The sequence below is a fragment of the Mauremys reevesii genome, linkage group 21, assembly GCF_016161935.1.
Source record: "Mauremys reevesii isolate NIE-2019 linkage group 21, ASM1616193v1, whole genome shotgun sequence".
NCBI classification, from domain to species: domain Eukaryota; kingdom Metazoa; phylum Chordata; order Testudines; family Geoemydidae; genus Mauremys; species Mauremys reevesii.
In genome coordinates, this window is record NC_052643.1 from 1,245,980 (window position 1) to 1,263,055 (window position 17,076).

The 17,076-nt window shown below is 45.7% G+C and overlaps 1 protein-coding gene across 5 annotated transcripts in view; it reads left to right on the forward strand.

Annotated features, from left to right (window-relative positions):
* The first annotated feature begins 6,605 nt into the window (after positions 1 to 6,605).
* Positions 6,606 to 17,076, forward strand: part of ZBTB40 (zinc finger and BTB domain containing 40) — a 64,490-nt gene continuing 54,019 nt past the window's right edge. The window contains exon 1 of one of the 5 annotated variants that reach the window (XR_005590425.1): positions 6,606 to 6,755. The gene's annotated coding sequence lies outside the window, so the exon portion shown is untranslated. Of the gene's footprint in view, positions 6,756 to 14,087; positions 14,103 to 17,076 lie in introns of those variants that run through there. The other 4 variants (XM_039509342.1, XM_039509345.1, XM_039509341.1 and 1 more) reach the window with 4 other exon arrangements.

Genomic DNA, 17,076 nt, shown 5'->3' on the forward strand with positions numbered 1-17,076 from the left:
CTAGCTAATAGCCATTAATGGACTCAACCTCCATGAATTTATCCAGTTCTCTTTTAAACACTGTTCTAGTCCTAGCCTTCACAACCTCCTCAGGCAAGGAGTTCCACACGTTGACTGTGCACTGCATGAAGAAGAATTTCCTTTTATTTGTTTTAAACCTGCTGCCCATTAATTTCATTTGGTGGCCCCTAGTTCTAATATTATGGGAACAAGTAAATAACTTTTTCTTATTCACTTTCTCCACATCACTCATGATTTTATATACCTCTATTATATCCCCCCCAGCCTCCTCTTTTCCAAGCTGAAGAGTCCTAGCCTCTTTAATCTCTCCTCATATGGGACCCGTTCCAAACCCCTAATCATTTTAGTTGCCCTTCTCTGAACCTTTTCTAATGCCAGTATATCTTTTTTGAGCTGAGAAGACCACATCTGTACACAGTATTCAAGATGTGGGCGTACCATCGATGTATATAAAGGCAATAATATATTCTCTGTCTTATTCTCTATCCTCTTTTTTAATGATTCCTAACATCCTGTTTGCTTTTTTGACTGCCTCTGCACATTGCGTGGACGTCTTCAGAGAACTATCCATGATGACTCCAAGATCTCTTTCCTGATTAGTTGTAGATAAATTAGCCCCCATCATATTGTATGTATAGTTGGGGTTATTTTTTCCAAGGTGCATTACTTTATATTTATCCACATTAAATTTCATTTGCCATTTTGTTGCCCAATCACTTAGTTTTGTGAGATCTTTTTGAAGTTCTCCAGTCTGCTTTGGTCTTAACTATCTTGAGCAGTTTAGTTTCATCTGCAAACTTTGCCTTCTCACTGTTTACCCCTTTCTCCAGATCATTTATGAATAGGTAGAATAGGATTGGTCCTAGGACTTTCCCTTGGGGAACACCACTAGTTACCCCTCTCCATTCTGAGAATTTACCATTTATTCCTACCCTTTGTTCCCTGTCTTTTAACTAGTTCTCAATCCATGAAAGGACCTTCCCTTTTATTCCATGACAACTTAATTTACGTAAGAGCCTTTGGTGAGGGACCTTGTCAAAGGCTTTCTGGAAATCTAAGTACACTATGTCCACTGGATCCCCCTTGTCCACATGTTTGTTGATCCCTTCAAAGAACTCTAATAGATTAGTAAGACACAATTTCCCTTTACAGAACCATGTTGACTTTTGCCCAACAATTTATGTTCTTCTATGTGTCTGACAATTTTATTCTTTACTATGGTTTCAACTAATTTGCCAGGTACTGACGTTAGACTTACTTGTCTGTAATTGCCGGGATCACCTCTAGTGCCCTTTTTAAATATTGGCATTACATTAGCTATCTATCATGCCTGACTAACCTAATTGCCTTCTATGATGAGATAACCGGCTCTGTGGATGAGGGGAAAGCAGTGGATGTGCTATTTCTGGACTTTAGCAAAGCTTTTGATACAGTCTCCCACAGTATTCTTGCCAGCAAGTTAAAGAAGAATGGGCTGGATGAATGGACAGTAAGGTGGATAGAAAACTGGCTAGATGGTCGGGCTCAACGGGTAGTGATCAATGGTTCCATGTCTAGTTGGCAGCCGGTATCAAGTGGGGTGCCCCAAGGGTCGGTGCTGGGGCCAGTTTTATTCAATATCTTCATTAACGATCTGGAGGATGGTGTGGACTGCACCCTTAGCAAGTTTGCAGATGACACTAAACTGGGAGGAGTGGTTGATACGCTGGAGGGTAGGGATAGGATGCAGAGGGACCTAGACAAATTAGAGGATTGGGCCAAAAGAAATATGATGAGGTTCAACAAGGACAAGTGCAGAGTCCTGCACTTAGGACGGAAGAATCCCATGCACTGCTACAGACTAGGGACCGAATGGCTGGGCAGCAGTTCTGCAGAAAAGGACCTAGGGGTTATGATGGACGAAAAGCTGAATATGAGTCAACAGTGTGCCCTTGTTGCCAAGAAGGCTAATGGCATTTTGGGTTGTATAAGTAGGGGCATTTCCAGCAGATCGAGGGATGTGATCATTCCCCTCTATTCAGCACTGGTGAGGCCTCATTTGGAGTACTGTGTCCAGTTTTGGGCCCCACACTACAGAAGGATGTGGATAAATTGGAGAGAGTCCAGCGGAGGGCAACAAAAATGATTAGGGGGCTGGAACACATGACTTATGAGAAGAGGCTGAGGGAACTGGGATTGTTTAGCCTGCAGAAGAGAAGAATGAGGGGGGATTTGATAGCTGCTTTCAACTACCTGAAAGGGGGTTCCAAAGAGGATGGATCTAGACTGTTCTCAGTGGTAGAAAATGACAGAACAAGGAGTAATGGTCTCAAGTTGCAGAGGGGGAGGTTTAGGCTGGATATTAGGAAAAACTTTTTCACTAGTAGGGTGGTGAAGCACTGGAATGGGTTACCTAGGGAGGTGGTGGAATCTCCTTCCTTAGAGGTTTTTAAGGTCAGGCTTGACAAAGCCCTGGCTGGGATGATTTAGTTGGGTTTGGTCCTGCTTTGAGCAGGGGGTTGGACTAGATGACCTCCTGAGGTCCTTTCCAACCCTGAGATTCTATGATTCTATGATCTTCCAGGCATTGGGTGCAGAAGCTGATTTAAAGGACAGGTTACAAACCATAGTTAATAGTTCCGCAACTTCACATTTGAGTTCTTTCAGAACTCTTGGGTGAATGCCATCGGGTCCTGGTGACTTGTTAATGTTGAGTTTAACAATTAATTCCAAAACTTCCTCTAGTGACACCTCAATCTGTGACAATTCCTCAGATTTGTCACCTACAAAAGCCGCCTCAGGTTTGGGAATCTCCCTAACATCCTCAGCCGTGAAGACTGAAGCCAAGAATCCATTTAGTTTCTCGACAATGACTTTATCGTCTTTAAGCGCTCCTTTTGTATCTCGATCATCCAGGGGCCCCACTGGTTGTTTAGCAGGCTTCCTGCTTCTGATGTACTTAAAAAACATTTTGTTATTACCTTTGGAGTTTTTGGCTAGCCGTTCTTCAAACTCCTCTTTGACTTTTCTTATTATATTTTTACACTTTATTTGGCAGTGTTTATGCTCCTTTCTATTTACCTCACTAGGATTTGACTTCCACTTTTTAAAGGAAGTCTTTTTATCTCTCACTGCTTCTTTTACATGGTTGTTAAGCCATGGTGGCTCTTTTTTAGTTGTTTTACTGTGTTTCTTAATTTTGGGTATACATTTAAGTTGGACCTCTATTATGGTGTCTTTAAAAAGTGTCCATGCAGCTTGCAGGGATTTCACTTTACTCACTGTACCTTTTAATTTCTGTTTAACTAACCCGCTCATTTTTGCATAGTTCCCCTTTTTTAAATTAAATGCCACAGTGTTGGGCTGTTGAGATGTTCTTCCCACCACAGGGATGTTAAATGTTATTATATTATGGTCACTATTTCCAAGCGGTCCTGTTATAGTTACCTCTTGGACCAGCTCCTGCGCTCCACTCAGGACTAAATCGAGAGTTGCCTCTCCCCTTGTGGGTTTCCATACCAGCTGCTCCAAGAAGCAGTAATTTAAAGTATTGAGAAATTTTGTGTCTGCATTTCGTCCTGAGGTGACATGTTCCCAGTCAATATGGGGATAAATGAAATCCCCCACTATTATTGAGTTCTTAATTTTGATAGCCTGTTCAATCAGCTGCTGTCTGAGGTGAAGGTCCCAAATCACCTGAGTTCTCTTTTTGTATGATCTCCTGATCACACAACGCTCTTTAAGGGGGCTTTGCCAAGGGAGAGCAAAGCGCTATATGTGGGGGTCACCGTTAGGGATCACCACTGCACATGAAGGGCAGTTCTTGAACCCCGGTGAGGGTATCACCCAAGAGCACACTACTGCTAACACTATATTCTAAAACTTGCTTTGTTTACTAACATTAACTATGTACAACAAACTAGGCTAAGAAAGGATGAATGGGAGGTTGTGAGACTACAACTACACAGAGGTCCAACTCCAGCCAACAGGCAGTGAGAAGGCAGTGGGGAAGGTTGGGGTAGCACCGCCTCATATTGCCAATGGAGGGGATACATACACAAGCATGAGCACTGCCCCTCTACGGGTACTGCTAGGCAAAAATATCTGGCTCCAGCGCATGGGGTGGGCACACGCCTACTTGGAATACATGTTTGCATCTACTTGAAGAAAAACTAAGGATGATATTAAACAGCAGCTATTAAAGTTAGACTTTTTAAAAATCAGCAGATCTGGATAATTTGCATCTGAGAGTTTTAAAAGAGCTGGTTGAGGACCATTAATGCTGATTTTCAATAACTATTGAAACATGGAAGGAGTTCCAGAAGAATGGAAGAAAGGTAATGTTGTGCCAAAGTTTAAAAAGGGACCCAGGTAATTATAAGCCTGTCAGCCTGACATCAATCCCAGGCAAAATAATGGAATGGCTGTGTAGCGGGGTGATCACCCGCTCCTGGCCTGAGGGGTTTAAGACAGCCCTGGGAGAGGGCTGTTGCAGGAGAAAGCAGCTACAAGGCTGATTGGGGAAGCAGCCGCACCTAGGCCATGCGCCAATCAGGCAACTGGCCCTATATAACAGGCTGTGAGCCAAGAGCTCAGCAGACTCTCTCTAGCTTCTGAGACAGACTGATGGAGTTAGCTAGCTGCAGGGAACTGAGCAGAGTGCAGTTATGTAACAAAACCAAATCTACATTTGTGAATTGCACTTTCACAAGAAACAGATTGTACTACAGTACTTGTATTAGGTGAATTGAAAAATACTATTTTTTTATCATTTTTACAGTGCAAATATTTGTAATAAAAATTATACAATTTGATTTAAATTACAACACAGAGTACAATATATGTGAAAATGTAGAAAAATATCTACAATATTTAATAAATTTCCATTGGTATTTATGGTTTAACTGTGTGATTAAAACTGCAATTAATTTTTTAATCGCAATTAATTTGAGTTAATCGCATGAGTTAACTGCAATTGACAGCCCTACTTAAAATCTTTCTCTAATTAATAAACATGTTTTACTGCTTTGTCTAAACCAGTATATTTGATTTAAGTGTTTGGGAATTTCACTTGAGACAAGAAGGCAGGTGCATAAACATTACTCGTTTGAATGTCAGACTTCATATGAACTTGTGCTGCACTGTGAAGGAACTGGGCAGTATAAGACACACATCTCTGGGGTAGAAGTCTGGGATTAGAGAACTTGCTGGTGTTGCTCTGCAGTTTAATTCTGGAGTGTCTGGCTGTAGTACTCACTACTGTATATTTGGGGGCAAATTACATGCAAGAGGCTGGGTGTGAGTAAAGCCTGGAAGGTTGGCTGTTCACCAGCAAAGCACTGTAAAACACATCTCAGGCTGGAGAGCTAGGAGGACACAGCTGTTTTGTACCCTGGGGAATGTCACAACCCCACCTACTCTTTTTTTTAATTCCATAAACATCAAGCTCTAATCTTCATCTACAAACAAAAACTAACTTCTGGAAAGTTAAAGAGAAGTGATGAAAACATCAAGGTCTTTGTCATGCCTATTACTCCTAGCAGACAACAGTAAGCATAAGCTTTAGTTTTATTTTGAAAGAGTAGATTTAGTGCTGGTGAAAGATATTGACCTATTTGATTTTCAATGGGCTTCATTCAGCCCGTTCTTGACCATATGTCTTAATATGCAGTTTTTAAATCTGACCATCTACTACTTTGTATGGAGTGTTGTAGCGGTGTTGGTCCCCAGATATTACAGAGAGAAGCTCCTTTATCCCAGATGGTCTGTCACCAGGGTTTGAATCCCATCCCAGACCACTTCCACTTGGGCAAACTAGTAACAGCAGAAGGCTCTCGGTCCATGGGGAGGTGGACCAACCCCTGGGGAATGTCTGCCCCACACTTTGCCAGTGGGTTACACACCTTGCTGGACCACAGCTCCAGCCTAAGCCACAGGCCTGCTCCCCACGCCCCAGCTCCTGAAGTCAGGCGACCACACAGGAGTCATAGAATCATAGAATCTCAGGGTTGGAAGGGACCTCAGGAGGTATCTAGTCCAACCCCCTGCTCAAAGCAGGACCAAACCCAACTAAATCATCCCAGCCAGGGCTTTGCCAAGCCTGACCTTAAAAACCTCTAAAGAAGGAGATTCCACCACCTCCCTAGGTAACCCATTCCAGTGCTTCACCACCCTCCTAGTGAAAAAGTTTTTCCTAATGTCCACCCTAAACCTCCCCCTCTGCAACTTGAGACCATTACTCCTTGTTCTGTCATCTTCTACCACTGAGAACAGTCTAGATCCACTGCTCATTCACTGGACAGGAAAGGTCCAGCCCGCCTGACTGCAGGAACCCACTGCAAACACGAACCAAGCCCCCAGGCCCAAGCCTGCAGCCGGCCAGACCCGAACACTACACCAGCCCAGCCGCACAGACAGGACCAGAATCAGAATCACCCCACCTACCCAGGCCCGCCCCCGAGGCTGTTTGTCTTGTGCTCCCCTCGTCACGTGACCTACGCCGCCACCTGAACGGCTCCCGCGTCACGTGATATCGGAGCCCACCAGACATGCGTCACATGACCAGACCCCCCCACTTCCGCAATAGTCCTGCCCGACCCGCTCTCGCCACGTGACACAGGCGGCCGTCCGGGGGGTGGTTGGGATAGCTGTGGCTTCAAGATGGCGGCGGCGCAGGTCGGGGCCTGGCACAGCCGAGGGGAGCCTGTTGTTGAAGCTTTATTGTTCCTGCTGCTGCCGCGCCGCTCCTAATAAAGGTAACCATGGAAACAGCGGGGCTGCGCCGCAACAGCTACAGGCGCTGGCCGGCGGGCTGCCCTGGAGCTCGGTGGGGCCCCCGGGGGGCTCAGGGGAATGGGGGGGGGTTCCCGCCGCCTTTCTCCCCGGCCGCCTTTCTCCCCGGCCGCGACGCGCCCCGGGCCCCGAACCTCCAACCTGGCCTGGGGGCTTCGTCCACACAGGCCGAGGGAGCCCCCTCGCTCGGGGCTTGGGGGGCGGGGTTGTTCCCCTCGTGCCGGCTGAGGAGAGCCCCGGGCTGGCGTGGGTTCCCTGTCAGACAGTGTCCGGCTGCAGTGAGAGCGGGCCTGGCCCTTCCTTGTGGGGGCCCTAGTGCCTCAGGAGCGAGGGGCGCCCCTTTCCCCGCTCCCCACAGCGGGTCCCCGGGGGCAGGCCATGGCCCCTCTGCCCGAAGCGGTTGGATGCCTGGAGGCGTTTTTGTGCCTGTCCCGGTGCTGGGCCTGGCCAGTTCCCGTGTCTGGGGGACTCCGCTGAGGAGGTCTGGGGCTGTTTTTCATGTTTTAACTGGGTAGAAATCTGATTGACATAATTAGCAAGGCTCAGGTTTTGTCATGGTTATTTTTAGTAAAAGTCATGGCCAGACCAAGGGCAGTGAACAACAATTCACAGAGACTGTGACCCGCCTGTGTCCTTTGCTGCTGTGGCTCCCTGGTTTCCCCCACTACTGTGGTGGCTGGGAGCTGTGGGGTTACCCCTCTGCCCATGGTGCCTGGAGCTGCAGGGTGACCATATTTCCCAAAGAGAAAATGCGACACCCCAGCTGCAGCCCTCCTCTCCCTGGGCGAGGCTGTCAGGGTGGCTGGAACCCTCAGGAGTCTGTCACCTGTCACAGGAACTTTGCAGGGCCCCCCCTGTCACTGCTTGTTCGCTGGCGCTGGAACCCTGCCTGGGCCCCACTGGCTGGTAGCTCCAGAGTCCTGCAGCCCCTGGGGCTGAAGCAGAGAATGTCAGGGAGGTCTCTGGAAGTCAGGGATTCAGTGACTTCCATGACCTCCCTGACATAAACATAGCCTAATAGACTAACATGGCTACGTCTCTGATATTTAATAATTAAGGACATTCCCAGATCTCTTATTCTGGGCCCACAGCCCTGTCTGCTCTTCTAAGATGTTGAAAACTAGATTGTCCTATTTATTTCTCATCTGACAACAACATGAACAGGCTTAAAAATTGCTGCACTGGTTGCTGGGCTCATAAAAATATTTAAAAACTACTTAGTGGGGTAGGAATTAAAATCCCAGTTGCTGTCTGGGTGGAGTTATTCCCAGGATTCCACAATAGTGCTCCAGATGAAGGCATTAATTAAGTCATTCTTAGAATGCTGTTAGGGTTCAGAATTATGCTATACACTTTAGTATGATCTTGTCCTCATTAATAAACATATATCATATAAGGCACACATAAGAAAGCTGAAAAGCCTGTCCTACGCAGTCAACTGTGCCCAACTAATGAGTGTTACTCAGATTTTTCTTTCTTTCTTTGCAAAGTGGGGAGAGAGGTCACTTTATTTAGATTGTTAAATACAATGTTTATTTAAGCAAATAAATTAGAATGTAAATGTATAAAAAAAATAAATATCTTCTTCTTTAGTTACACTTTTCAATATAAAGTCTCTCAAATATAATTTAATTCCTGATAGAGGACCTACTTATAAAATACATTATCCTAATGCAAGTATTTTTTAAATATTATAGATATTTTCTCCCTTCTTCTTTAAGCATTTCCTTCATAGATTCCCACCCTTGGGATGTACATATTCCTCACCATATAAACTTGTGATCTGGAAAGCAGTAGTCAGTAGCAGACTGCATTTATGCCTTCATATCTCTGGTGTTACAAAAATAAGAAATGAGGGTTTATAAAGAGCCATGGTCCTTAACCATCTCCCAGTTCTTTTGGCATACCGTAAAATCAGAACCCTTGCTAATCCCAATCATCTCTGCTTTATGAGCCATCTTTAGTGCTGTTTTAGCTAGTCAGAGGACAGAATGGGCTTATGTTTAAGACAGTAGACTGGGAAGCTGAGGCTTCATGTGTGACTTTGGGGACGTCGCATGGGGCAGATATTGTGAAGAAAAAATTCAGCATCCAAAAGCTTCCATTTGGACACTCAAGTAAATGGTCAGATTTTCAGAAAGAGCTCATTTCCCATTTGAGCATTATTCTCAAAGGGAGCTGATGAATTTTTTCAAATTTGGCCCTTAATTGCTCTGTGCCTCAGTTCCCTATTTGTAAAATGGAAATTGTAGTATTTCCAACTACAGAGGGGAATTGTGAGGAAACATTCATTAATGACTGTGATGGTGGCCATATGGGTACCTAAAGAGAGAGATTTTAGGGTTTAAAACCTTAGGAGATGTCTCCATGGCCAATGCTAAGAAGAAAACCAGCTTTAAGTGCTGTGTATCCTGTGAGGCCAAGATGTTTCTCTTGGGGATTAGTACTCCAGGGGAAATTCTGCAACAAAAAATAAAAATTCTGCTCACGATATTTCAAAATTCTACATATTTTATTTGTCAAAATAACACAATATAATCACACCATTTTCAATTATCTTTGATAATTTATTTCAAAATACCTGTCAGCAAGTGTGTCTGTAACAATACAGACAACAACGAAGATTCAGGAAATGTTTTTTGACAAATAAGATTCCTTACTAGACATATTAATATAGAACTCTCAATAATAATTCATTTAAACTACAATACAGAATCCTATTTCCTGCACCCCTCGGAAGCAGTGCAAACAGGACCGCCCAGAGGATTCAGGGGGCCTGGGGCAAAGCACTTTCGGGGGCCCCTTCCATAAAAAAAGTTGCAATACTATAGAATACGATATTCTTGTGGGGGCCCCTGCGGGGCCAGGGGTCTGGGGCAAATTGTCCCACTTGCCCCCCCCCCCCCCCCCGGGCAGCCCTGAGTGCAAAGGCTTGAGGGAGTCAGGGGTAACGGAAGAGCTGAGGGAGAGGGAAGTAAATAGCTGGGAAGGAGCCTGGGTGTGAACTTGAAGGGTTGTTGGGTATGGATGGGAAAAGTATGGAACAGCTTTTTGGGGGGTGGGGTGCGATTGTTAGGGAGCTTCCCCCAGGCAGACCCTGGCTTAGCCCTAGCTTCTCCCATTCAGTCAGGCACATCTGCCCCCTGGTCCCTATGTGTTCCTGCACCCCCATGTGTCCTTGTACCCCTGTCCACATATGTTCCTCCACCCCCACTCAGACACCCACTCCCCCATCCCCATGTGGCCCTGCTCCCCCTCCCCCTGTTCCTGTGTGGCTCTGTATCCTGTCCCCATGAGTCTCTGTGCCCCCACCCAGCCACTCCCCTGACCCTATGTAGCTCTGCCCCCCACCCAATCACCATGTGGCCCTGCACCTCCCTCCCCACTTTGGACCTGCACCTCCACTCCCATTCAGGCCCTGCCCCAATCTGTCCTCCCCCACTAGGCCTTATGAGCCCCAGCACCCCACGCTGTCTCTCTCCCCATAGCCCCTGTCTCCTGACAGGCAGTGTGAAGAAGGCAGGCTCTTTCCCTTCCCTAGCAGGCCTGGAGCTGCTGCTTTGTTCTATCGCCACAGCGCCCTCTGGTGGGCAAAAGGTGGGACTGCAGCAACATTTCAAGAGAAGCTTTTTTTCTGTGCAAAAAAAAATAATATCCACAGCTCATTAATTATGCACGTGCACAGTAGCACAGAATTCCCCCAGGAGTAGATAAGGGAGTCTCACATACTAATCCATCTGGTCTCTTCCCCACTTCTCTATTAGCTGGACATACTGGTTGTTTTGAAGTTGCTTATGAGAGAAGAGCAGCTGGCATTGCTTTTATAGAGCAGTACTGAGGGATTTGTTTTGGAATAGGATAATTCTATAGACTTTATAAACAAATTTGAGGAAAATAGGCACCATTTTGGGCTGACACAGTGTCCTTCCAAAAGGTTTTCCTTTAAAAGACTTTCAGTGAGGATCAGGACTCATTATGGACTGCTTCATGCCTTGTCTGATATCAGTCTCACTAGAACATTATGTTCTCCTGTGCTTTATTAAAAGCAGACTGGCACAGGGGAGCTGGTCAAAACTGTGTAAACACCACAGTGAATTACAATGTGGAATCTGTGTGTCTGATGTCAATTCACACAATGAACAGAAATTCAAATCTGCAACTGGCATCCTGTGTGTATTGCAGATGTCACTGAAAACCTGTATAATCTCAATATCTCTCAGCATTCTTGGGCACAATGAGGCATGTTAGGAACAGAGTTTTGAAGCAAACTTTGACTTTGTTTTTTGTTATTTAGGTTTCAACAGGACTTCCATGATTGTAATTTTGTACTTTGATTAGGGCTACACTGTTCCAAGTAGGATAGGTGGCAACCCTTGCTTCAAAGGAATGGAAAACTCACTGTGAAGAGTTGGGACATATCAATTTGTTTTTCAGTCTATTTTATTTCCATTCAAAGCATCAGTGCAGGCAGATAGCCTAGGAAAAGAAGCAATGCTCTTGCTGTATTCCTCCGCGTTTAGAGATTGAGGAAGACTGAATATAGTCAAAGTGTTGCTTGTTTTCCTCTATCTGTCTGCACTGATGCTTTGAACTGAAATAAAATAGATTGAAAAACAAATTGGTATGCTCTGGCTCATCATACTGAGTTTTGCATTATCCTCTGGGAGCACCGCCTGCTCCAGCACTTTGGATCACCCAAGAGGAAGGTAATGACCCCTCAGTTTCTTTCAACTCTTCAAAAGACTGTCACTTGTGGTGGGAGAGGAAAGAAAATTGATTCATGTATGTGGTGTTCTGGCTTTCCAATAACCCTTTTTCTAAGGTCATCATCTTGATAACAAGACAGGAAACTTGTAACACACACACAAAAAGTATTTAAATTTTGAGTTAAGACAGTCACTCTGTCCTTAACTCTCACATTTACAGAGCACTTGATATGGAGGCTTGCTCATTTTTCAGAGACTGCTGCAGTGCCCAAGGGACGGCACAGTGAAAGAATGTGAAGGAACAAACGTTGGCTTTCTGTTCACTTGTGTTTATTGATTTAGCTGAGAACCTTTAAAAACATGATTTGAGCAGGTGCAACGTGGGCATTGACAGGGCAGGCTCACCTCAAGAGGTCATCTTAGGAGAGAGAAGGAAGTTTGCCCTAATGACCAATTCAGGGCTTAGCTACTCTAAGCAGAGTGCAGACAAGGGAGCCCAACTAGTGCCGACAGTGATAGGATATTTCATAATGCGGCAGAGCGGGGAGATAGCTCAGTGGCTTGAGCATTGGCTTGCTAAACCCAGGGTTGTGAGTTCAATCCTTGAGGAGGCCACTTAGGAACCTGGGGCAAAAATTGGTCCTGCTAGTGAAGGCAGGGGGCTGGACTCAATGACCTTTCAAGGTCCCTTCCAGTTCTAGAAGATTGGTATATCTCCAATTATTACCTTTAGACTGATCAGCTGTCAGACAGAAGTGACTTTTATTTATAGCTGGATTATTCTCTTTGCTGATTATTCTCTTTATTCTCCTTCATTTTATATACTTTACATGCTTTGTAATTTCCTAGAAGCTTAAATATAAAATATTTCCCCCTAACATTCTTACACTCAAAGTCTTAAACAGCATTCCCTTGTTTAGCCCCTTATTAGGCAATATTATCTTTTTGTGTGCATTGTTTTTATCACCAATGTCTGCATTGTCCAGGTCTAGCAATAGCATTTGTTAGCAAAGTTCTGTCAGTAGGGGGAGTCCACGACTGTGGATCTGTAGGTTGTTTAAAAAGTAGTGCTGAGTTATTGTTTATTAATTTCTTGGTCATGCAATGGTAGTTGATTTTTGTTTTTTAAAGGGTAGACAAATAAAGACACTTGAAATCCCAAAGAGCTTCTCCATCATGTTATACATTTTAAAGTTAGTCACTTTGGTACTAATAATCTTTAAACACAATGTTTTTAAAGCAGGTTTTGGTATTTTTATCGGAATCAGCAGAGGTATTGGTCAGAACCATATATATGTTAGTTATGCAGTGCCAAGGATATGAGAGCTTCATGAGTGCAATGGCATTGGCACTCTGACAATCCCTGATGTTAACAGCTTTCTAACAGCATGAGAGCACCAGGTACTCCTGAGGTAATTCTGTGCCAAAAAATTAAAAATTCTGTGCACAATGTTTTAAAATTCTGCAAAATTCTGCAGATTTTGTTTGTCAGTAAATAAACATAGAGGCTCCAGCATGGCAGTGGGGGGCACAGGCCACTTTGTGCATAGAGGTGGGAGATCACCCTGCAGTCCCCCCTCTCCACCCCAGTGGGACAGGGACTTGGCAGTGAGGCTGCACCTGGCTCTGACGCAGCACAAGGGCTGGGCCTGTCCCAGAAACACCCTGGGGTCCTTCCCCTTCACACCAGGTGCACCAGGTATGCACAGGCAGGCTCAGCCAAGCAGGATCCAAATGTAGAGGAGCTTGTGGGGTGGGGGTGGGGGAGGAATCCAGATATAGGGTGAGAGGGTTCTGTGTGGAGAAATCTGGGTGCGGGAGGCTTGGTGGCAGGTCCAGGGGGGATCTGGATGCACAGGGGCTTGGTGAGGGGTTCCAGATGCAGGGGCAATGGGACTCTGCAGGGGGGTCCAGGTGAAGATGGTTGGGGCTCAGCCGGGGGGGTCGGGGGGGCTGGGGCTCAGCCGGGGGGCGGGGGGTCAGTGGAGGGAGGGGGGCTTGGTGGGGTGGGGAAGTTCTATGCCATGTTATACAGGATGTCAGACTAGATGATTGCATTTGTCCCTTCTGGCCTTGGAATCTATGAAAATGGTCCTCAGTTCCCCTCCAAGGCAGGAAGCTCCCTGCATGAGAAGGCATGAAATGGCCTGCTTTTCCTCATATGGTTCTTCCTCTCTTGATCCATGAAGAAAGACTAATTGGGGGGCTAAGTCAGCTCAGCAAGTGTCTTGGCCTTCTCTCCAGGAGACTCCCTCGCACAGCCCCTTCTTTTGTTTAAATTGCAATGGAGTAGCATTGAAAATGAACAGAGGCAGCTTTCTGATCAGAAGAGGAACAGTGTTCAGATGGCTCCTGTTGTGTATTTGGTTGTCATGGTTTTTGTTCCTATGGCAACTGAGTTAGATTATTAGGGGATAGCCCAGCCGGTTTCGGCCGGTTGGGTGAGCTCTGTGTCTGTAAATAAAATGGTAGTTTTGTTAGCTGTCTGCTCTCTGGCCTCAAGTGATTTCTTCCTAAACCGGCTGCCCCCAAGGATATAACAAGTGGCGACGATGGATGGGATTTCCGGTGCTGCTCCAGTAACAGAAGGAAGTAGAAGTCAAGGTAAAGAACAAACAAACAAAAAAGCTGCTTGTTTGCACTGACTGTGAAAGTGAAACTAAAAATCATGGCTACTCTGACCAGGTCACTGGAACCTTTAGATGAGACTATAGAGCAGTGGCATGTGTATACTGAGCATTTTGAGCTTTTTGTTATTGCAAATGACATTACAGAAGCGAAGAAGGTGCCAATATTCTTAAGTGTTGTAGGGGCTAAAACCTACTCCCTGCTATGCAGCTTACTACACCCTGTTAAGCCTGAGACTAAATCTTACAGTGACATTGTGGAAATCCTGGGGTCCCATTTTTCCCCAAAACCAATGGTAATTGCTGAAAGATATAGGTTCCACAAAAGAGACCAAAAGGAAGATGAAACAGTTGTACAATTTGTAGCAATTTTAAAAAAGCTAGCAGAACACTGTGAATTTAAAGAGATGTTAAATGATGCCCTGCGTGACAGGTTAGTGTGTGGCCTCTACAGTGAAGCTATACGGAAGCGCCTACTGACAGAGGCTCAGCTTACCTTACAGAAGGCTGTTGATATTGCTGTCTCCATGGAACTGGCTACAAGGGAGGCGCAATACATCGGTGCATCCCCTAGGGTGCAAAAAGTGTCACAAGAACCGACCCACAAAACTGCAGAGTCAAGAAGGTTACCGCTGTGGTAAGCCGGGTCACCAGGCATCAGAATGCTGGTGTAAGGACCTGGTATGTCGACACTGTGGCAAAAAGGGACACATTGAGTGTGCCTGTAAACAAAAGAAAAAAAGGCCTGTGGTCTGGCCGACAAAAAGAGGAACCCTGCATACCCTAGAGCAGACCCAGGATGATCAAGGTGACACCTCATCGCAAGAGGAAGTGCCACTGCATGTTTTGTCTTTGGCAATGGGCTCACATGAATACTGGGTAACCCCGTTGTTGGATGGCAAACCTATACGCATGGAACTGGACACCGGTGCAGCCGTCTCGCTGGTCTCTGAGACTGTGTATAAAGAAAAGCTACAGCGTCTTCCGCTTAAGGCAACAAAAACTGTTCTGAAGACGTATACGGGAGAAGCTGTGCCCATGTTGGGCACTATTGATGTTAAGGTGGAGCTCAATGGACAGGCTGCTAAATTGCCACTGTTTGTGGTGAGAGGTAACTACCCAGCCTTAATGGGTAGGTCTTGGCTTGGGAAGATTCAACTGAACTGGGCAGAAGTGCACCGGATGACTAAAGAAGAAACCAGTCTAACCCCTATACTAAGGAAACATGCTGCTGTTTTTGGAGATGATTTGGGAAGTATGAAGGGAATCACTGTGACATTGAACATTAAACCTGACAGTCCACCAAAATATCTGAAAGCCCGAATTGTGCCATATGCCATCAGGCCAAAAGTTGAAGCAGACCTGGAGCGCCTGGTCCCCAATGGAGTCCTAATACCAGTTACCCATAGCTCATGGGCCACTCCTATCGTTCCAATAGTGAAGAAAGATGGCTCTCTCCGGATTTGCGGTGATTTTAAAGTCACTGTCAACCCAGTGTTGTGTGCAGAGCAATACCCGCTTCCCCACATCGATGACCTCTTCGCAGGCCTGGCTGGGGGACAAAAGTTCAGTAAGATTGATCTGAGTCAAGCATATTTACAGATGCACGTCGATGAAAAGTCCCAAGAGCTGTTGACTATTGTGACTCATAAGGGGCTTTATTGATACTGTCGCCTACCCTTCGGAATAACGTCTGCTCCCGCCCTGTTCCAGAGGGCTATGGACCAGATCTTGTGTGGCTTGTCAGGAGTTCAGTGCTATCTGGATGATATCCTGGTCACTGGAAGAAATGAAGAGGATCACTTAAAGAACTTAGAGGCTTCCCTACAAAGACTGGAAGAGTATGACCTACGAGTTCGCAAAGACAAGTGTGAATTCTTCAAGCCCTCTGTTGAATATTTGGGACACATCATTGATTCTGCAGGTCTTCATAAGGCCCCTGCAAAAGTTAAAGCTATTGTGGAGGCTCCCCCACCTCGAAATGTAAGCTAGCTGCGCTCGTTTCTAGGACTACTGAACTATTATGGAAAGTTCATCTCACAGTTAGCCACACTGCTAAAACCACTTAATGAGCTCCTTGGGCAGAACAAGGCCTGGAAGTGGACTGAAGCCTGTGATGTTGCATTTAACAAAGCTAAGGATGCATTGCTAAATTCTGAAGTTCTAACGCACTTTGATCCATCCTTACCCCTACAATTGGCCTGTGATGCCTCCCCTTATGGAGTGGGAGCAGTCGTGTCACACATTATGCCTTCGGGAGAAGAGAGACCTATTGCTTTTGCCTCACACACTCTAAGCAAAGCAGAAACTAACTACGCCCAAATCAAATGTGAGGCATTAGGAATTGTTTTTGGAATTCGGAAGTTTAATCAGTACCTGTTTGGGTGAAAGTTTACTCTTCTCACAGACCATCAACCTCTGACGTCAATTTTTGGACCCTTCACAGGCATTCCCCCATTAGCTGCTAGTCGTATGCAACGTTGGGCATTGTTACTTTCAGCACACACATATGAAATCAAATATCGGAAATCCACTCTGCACGGCAATGCAGATGGCCTCTCAAGGTTGCCTTTGCTGGTCAAACATCAAGATAGTGCCCAAAAGGAAATCTTTTACTTTGAACAGGTAGAGAATACACCCATCACTGCTACTCAGATAAAGAAGGCAACTCGCGTTGACCCAGTATTGTCCCAAGTTATGGACCTGGTGATGCATGGAAAATCTCGACAAACCTCTCCGGTCTCACCCGCCCTTGTTACCTACATGTCCAGGAGGACGGAGTTATCGGTCCAATCTGGTTGTTTGTTGTGGGGGAGACGTGTCATTATTCCACCACCACTGAGGCTGTGGCTACACTTAGCGCTTCAAAGCGCTGCTGCGGTAGCGCTGCCGCGGCTGCGCTTTGAAGCGCTAAGTGTAGTCAAAGCGCCAGCGCTGGGAGAGAGCTCTCC